The sequence below is a fragment of the Capsicum annuum genome, chromosome 5 (assembly GCF_002878395.1).
Source record: "Capsicum annuum cultivar UCD-10X-F1 chromosome 5, UCD10Xv1.1, whole genome shotgun sequence".
NCBI lineage: Eukaryota > Viridiplantae > Streptophyta > Magnoliopsida > Solanales > Solanaceae > Capsicum > Capsicum annuum.
The window spans coordinates 139393069-139399424 of NC_061115.1; positions in this window are offsets into that span (position 1 = coordinate 139393069).

Consider the following 6356-nt stretch of genomic DNA (forward strand, 5'->3'; position numbering starts at 1 on the left):
ATGATGAAATTAGAGATGAATCATGATGATTAATTGCTTTATAATGTTATCTACATGTGTTATGCCAACCATGTGTATGATTAAATGCCTAGATGAAGGAACAAAGCCCAACTAGTATGATATCATGAAATCCCCATGTATGTACAATCTTATGCATATCACATGTTTGATGAAAGTGCTTCAATATATGAATTATGAATTGTGTTGTTGGTCATGTGTTCAAGTAAGCCATGCTATGTCATCTTCTTCTCATCGAGTCCTAAGGGTACTTGTACCTAAATATTTAGCTATGTGCTTAGAGCTATGTCATGTTTCCACAATCTCCTCAATCAATCTATGATCTATAAAACTCAGTCAGTCATGTGACTCAGGAAAGCTCAGTAATCTTAGTAACTTCAGTATTCTCAGTTAGTCCTCATAACTTAGTATATTCCGTTAGTCAATGGAACTCAGTAAATTCAGTTTAGCTCCACTAGACGATACTACTAGTATTAGTTTAGTTCAATTAATTAGTTTAATATTTTTCAGATGGGACTAGGATTCAGCACCGAACGAGCCTAGGGATGGGAACTCACCTGCTAGTTTAAGTTACAAAATTAGGAGTGTCAGATACAGTCAATTTAGCTTAGTAGTATAAATTTAGGACTGTTAGATACAATTACTCCATATCATTATAAATAGACTTTGGGATAACCTACTAGACAGGATTGATCTCAACTATGGTCAATCAGTAACGGTATTATCAGATTAAAGATCACCCGCTAGATAAAACTGATCTCAGATTCTGTTACTCAGATACAGTATGGAACTCAACTAGTTCCATCAGATTTAGGACTTTTAGATACAGTCACTCATGTTATCAGTTATATCAGTTATCATAACTTATGTTATTAGCATTCTGCTTCAGGAATATTAGATACAATCAACCAGACAATTCTTCATAATTAAAACTGTTAGACACAGTTATCCATGTATTAGTAAAATAGTATCAGTCCCTCAGTATTTAGTAATACAATATTAGTTTCTCACTCTTTAGTGACTCAAATATAAATGTCAGTAAACTCAGTAGTCAGAATTAAGTATCCAGTCCAATCATGATCGCAGTTACAGTTACGTATAGATGCATGCATTCTCACATTTATGTTAGCCAGTCATTTAGTATTGTTTATGTATATGAACCTATTGCATTCATCCTACCTCTCTTGCATACCAGTACATTCAAAGTACTAATGCATTTGTTCTATGGTGTCTTATACCATAGGTTTAGAAGCACGAGCTCCAGAGAACCAGTAGCATCCCAGTTCAGCGATTAGATTTAGCAGTGAGTCCTTATCCTTTGAGGACATGATGATCATATTACTATTTTAGTTTTCAGTTTATTTCAGTAGTTGGAGTTAGTTAGGGACATGTTCCATCAACTCCTTATTTAGACAGTTTAGAGGCTTTCAAACTACAGTATGTTTAGATAATGATCTCAGTTGTTTTGGTATTGTTATACCATATTTTTTAATTATCTACTAGTATTGAACCTTATGTCCTTTCAGTTCATATTTCTATATTTATGATATTATTACTATTATTCAGTACTCAGTTTATAGATATCAGTCATGGGTTAGCTCATGGTGCTTCGGGGTCATAGGAACCGTGTAGTATTTCGGGTACCAGATTTGGAGAGATACAGTTTCCTTCAAATGTGTATTGATTACCAATAGCTGAATAAGGTGATGGTAAAGAATAAGTACCTTCTTTAGTGAATTGATGATCTTTTCGATCAAATTCAGGGTGCCAAATTCTTCTCTAAGGTAGACCTTTGGTCTGGGTATCACCAGTTAAAGATTAGGGAGGTACATATACCTAATATGCCTTTCTTTACCCAGTATGGTCATTTTGAGTTCTTAGTTGTGTCTTTTTGTTTGAATAATGCCTCGATGACATTTATGAACTTAATGAATAGGGTCTTTCATTAGTTTTTGGATTTGTTCATAATTGTCTACATTGATGATATTTTGGTGTACTCTAAGAGTACGGAGTCTCATGCCAATCACCTCTGCCTAGTGTTACAAACCTTGAAAGGTCAATAGTTGTATGCTAAGTTCTCTAAATGTGAATTCTGGTTTAAAATTGTTACAATTCTAGGTCATGTTATTTCTAGTGAAGGGATCATAGTGGATCGTCATAAGGTTTTTGTTATTAAGAATGGTCCTAGACCCATGACAAAAATTGATATTCGGACCTTTTTTTGTTTAACCAATTATTAGAGGAGGTTCGTCGAAAGTTTTTCTTCTATGGATGCTCCATTGACCAAGTTGACTCAAAATAAGGTAAAGTTCTTGTGGTCTGATGCTTATGAGAGTAGTTTTAAGAATATGAAAGATAAGTTGACTCCATCTCTAGCCTTGACTCTGCCTGAAGGCACGGAGGGTTTCATCATCAATTGTGATTCATCTAGAGTTTGTTTGGGTTATGTGTTGATGTATCATGGCAAGGTGGTTGCTTATGCCTCTAGACAGTTGAAGGTGCATGAGAAAAATTATTCAACTCATGATTTGGAGCTATTGGTTGTGGTGTTTGCATTGAAAATTTGGCATTACTATCTATATGTAGTCCATGTTGATATCTTTTCTGATCATAAGAGCCTCCAGTATGTATTCACTCTGAAAGAGCTTAATCACAGGCAAAGGAGGTGGCTTGAGTTGCTCAAGGACTAAGATATGAGTCTTTACTACCATCAAGGTAAACCTAATATGGTTGCTAATGCTATTAGCAGGTTGTCCATGGGAAGCTTGTCATATGTGGATAAGGATAAGCCAGTATTGGTGAAAGATATTTACCATTTGGCTAACCTTGGAGTTTATCTCTTGGACTTTGAGAATGGTGGTGTGTTTATGCAATAGGTGGTGCAATTATTTCCTAGTTTGGAAATAAAGGAGAAATAGGTATTAGACTCTTTTTTGATGAAAATCAAAGATGATGTGCATAAGTAGAAGGTAATGGACTTCGACATCGATGGTGATGATATCTTGAGGTACTAAAGGAGGTTGTGTGTCCCCGACGTGGATAGATTGTGAGGCAGGATTTTGGTCAAGGCCTATGAATCACAATACCCAGTTAGACAAAGATGTATTGTGACCTTAAGGAGATGTATTGGTGTATTAATATAAATTGGGATATGGCTAGCTTTATGGCTAAGTCTATGGTGTGTCAACAAGTAAAGCTGGAGCATATAAGTCCTGATGGTCTATTTCAAGAGATTGAATTATCGGTGTGGAAATAGGAGGTAATTAATATGGATATCATTACCAGCCTTCCAGGGTCACGAAATCAGTGTGACTCCATTTGTGTCATTGTGGATGGGATGACTAAGTCGGCTCACTTCCTGCCAATGAGAACTACTTATTCTACTGAGCATTATGCAAAGTTTTTCCTTAATAAAGTATTAAAGATGTATATTCACCTGTATTGATTATTTTGGATCATGGTACTTAGTTCTCATGCATTTCTCATGCTCGTTTCAGCGTAGTTTGGATACTAAAGTGAGTTTTAGTATGGATTTTCACCCGTAGTTGGATGGGCAAGCTGAAAGGACTATTCAAACTTTGAAAGATATACTAAGAGCTTATTTTATTGACCTTAATGGCAGATGGTTCAACTATTTTCCTATAACTGAATTTTCCTATAATAATAGTTACCATTCTAGCATTAGTATGGCTCCATTTGAGGCATTGTATGGTAGGAGGTATAGATCTCCTATTAGGTAGTTTGAGGTTGGTGAAATAGAAATGTTTAGCCTGAATTTCCTTTTCCAAACCATTGAGAAGGTAAAGGTGATTCGGGATATGCTTAATACCACCCAAAGTCGCCAAAAGTCCAATGCGGATGTGAGGTGAAGGGACTTGGAATTTGATCTTTAAGATTGGGTATTCTTGAAGGTGTCTCCCATGTAACGAGTGATGAGGTTTGGGAAGTAGGGGAAGCTCAGTCTTTGGTATGTTGGACCTTACTTTGTTTTTAGAAAGGTTGGTAGTGTTGTTTATGAGTTGGATTTACCCTCTAGTATGAGTTCCATTCATCCAGAATTCCATGTGTCCATATTACGAAAATGCCTAGGTGATCCTTCATTGGTTGTTCCCTTGGAGAAAATTAGTATTTTTGATTTTTTTGTCCTATGGGGATGTCTCGGTGAAGATCTTGGATCGGCAAGTTCATTGGTTACTAACAAAGGACGTGGCTTCAGTAAAGGTTCTATGGAAGAACCAAAAGTTCAAAGAAGCTACTTGGGAAGCCGAGGAAGAAATGAAGTCCAAGTGTTTGTTCCTATTTCTGATTATGGAAATTTGTGCTTGAGGTATGTTTTGATCTTAACATCTTTATTTTTGTCTTAAAGGTAATAGTAGAGATGTTTGGGGTTTAATCGTTCTAGTTAATGCCTTGTCTCATCATTCGAGGATGAATGATCCTAAGTGGGGGAGACTAAAATGCCCCAAACTTTAGCCCTCACAAATTTCTCGAGTTTTGAACTTTTTATTCATCATACAACTCACACCAAAAGTTGTATGGTATGTTGAAGAGTCTAGGGACCCTAGTCATATGTTGGTCAGTGTGTTGCTTGTTAAGTTTAGTCCTAGTTACGAGAAACTCCATTGGAGTCATATATTCTTGTAATGAGAGTTTAGGTCCAATCATATATTGTCCAGTGTCTAGCCGTTAATGTTCTACCTTCGATACGACTTGATGGTACTAGTCATATGATTTAGTAACGAGTTGGGTAAGGGAATCGTATATTAGAAAAAATAAAGTGTCCAACTTTATATTTTGGTGATGACTTAATGATGCCACTCGTATGTTGTGGTGATGAGTTAGAGGGTCAACTCATACCCATCTACGAGTTTTCTACAGCTTTTAAGGTGAGGGCATTTTGGATATTTCCCATCCCAAGCAATTAATACCCCACGTCTTATAACCCTTATTGAACATTTGTTCTGCACTTCGCAAGATTAAAACAACCTCTAGAATCTTTCTCAAAAACCTCTCAAGAAGATTGGGATAAGGTTTCTTCATGGTGGTCATCTTAAGGCTTAAATATCAAAATCTCTCCGTGAATTTTCTTAACCCAGGCCTATGACTCTTCCTTCATTGTTAGTTCACAAAAATCATGTATTTTAAAAATAGTTCATGAATCATTAATGGTGGTTTTGAAAACCATGGTTGAGGGTTTGAATGCATAATGTTTAGTATTGTTTTCTCATGGTGTAAATTATGATTATACATGTTTTGATAATGGTTTTACACATATGGGTGCTTTTAAATTGTGATGTAAACTAAGGTGTGATGGTTAACACTAACTTGATGGTTTTTGGCTTGAATAATGGTTTTATAATAGTAGTCCCTTAACCTATTTGTCAAATGGCCTATGTGAATAATCTTATCACATGTTGAATTGTGTTTCTAACTAAGGCATTGGTCTAATAATGTAAGTGGTTTGTAAATGGTTTTATGAAAGCCTTGTTAGCCATAAATTTGTTTGAATTACTAAATGGGTTTAAGTTCCTAAATTTTTAATTGAATTGATGTGTTTATTTAGATAATGGGTTTGAGTCCCACAGTAGATTAATAATGGTTATCGCATGCATGGTATGACAATACCAACAGAATGCCTTTGGTAAGTAATTAGAATAATGGTTGTGCATGTGCAATGAATTTTTTAATTTGGGCTTTAAAGCCATTCCGGCCATAAAAGTGGAGTCCAATGGACTAACATTGGAAACCTCATTAGCTGGTGCGGGTGTCTAAATGACCAGGAGATTTAAGTCCCTCAAATGAATAAATAAATGGGAGATCTCAGTCCCCGATACTGTATACATTAGTGCTTAAGTCACCTTAATATGTTGGGAGGTTCAAACCCCCAATAAAGGCATATAAAGCTATGGATATTCTTTGGTTCTTGCGACTACACGAACTAGGGCCCTTCTAGCTAAGGGAGTGCTTGGACCATATAGCTCGTGGGTGCCTTGTTATATGATGGTTATGCTACACAGCCCAGGTTAAGATTTTTAAATGCATGCTAAGCCTTGTTCCCTATCCCAGCACTATATATATGTGTGTGTCTCTGTATATATATGTGATTGCATTCGATTACGTGACTTGGTTTTGAATGATGCCATTTTGTTATTCATCTATCGCTAATTTAAAAGCTAGCGCTCCAACCCCTAACTGTATTCGGATGCTATATCCCCATGTGATTCAGCTATCAGAACTTTTTCTACTTTTTCTATGCAGTAATCAGGTGTTTGAGTGGTCGTGGGTGGATATTTAAGTGGTAGCTTCCATAATCTGAAAGGCTTCATTTCATGGTCCTT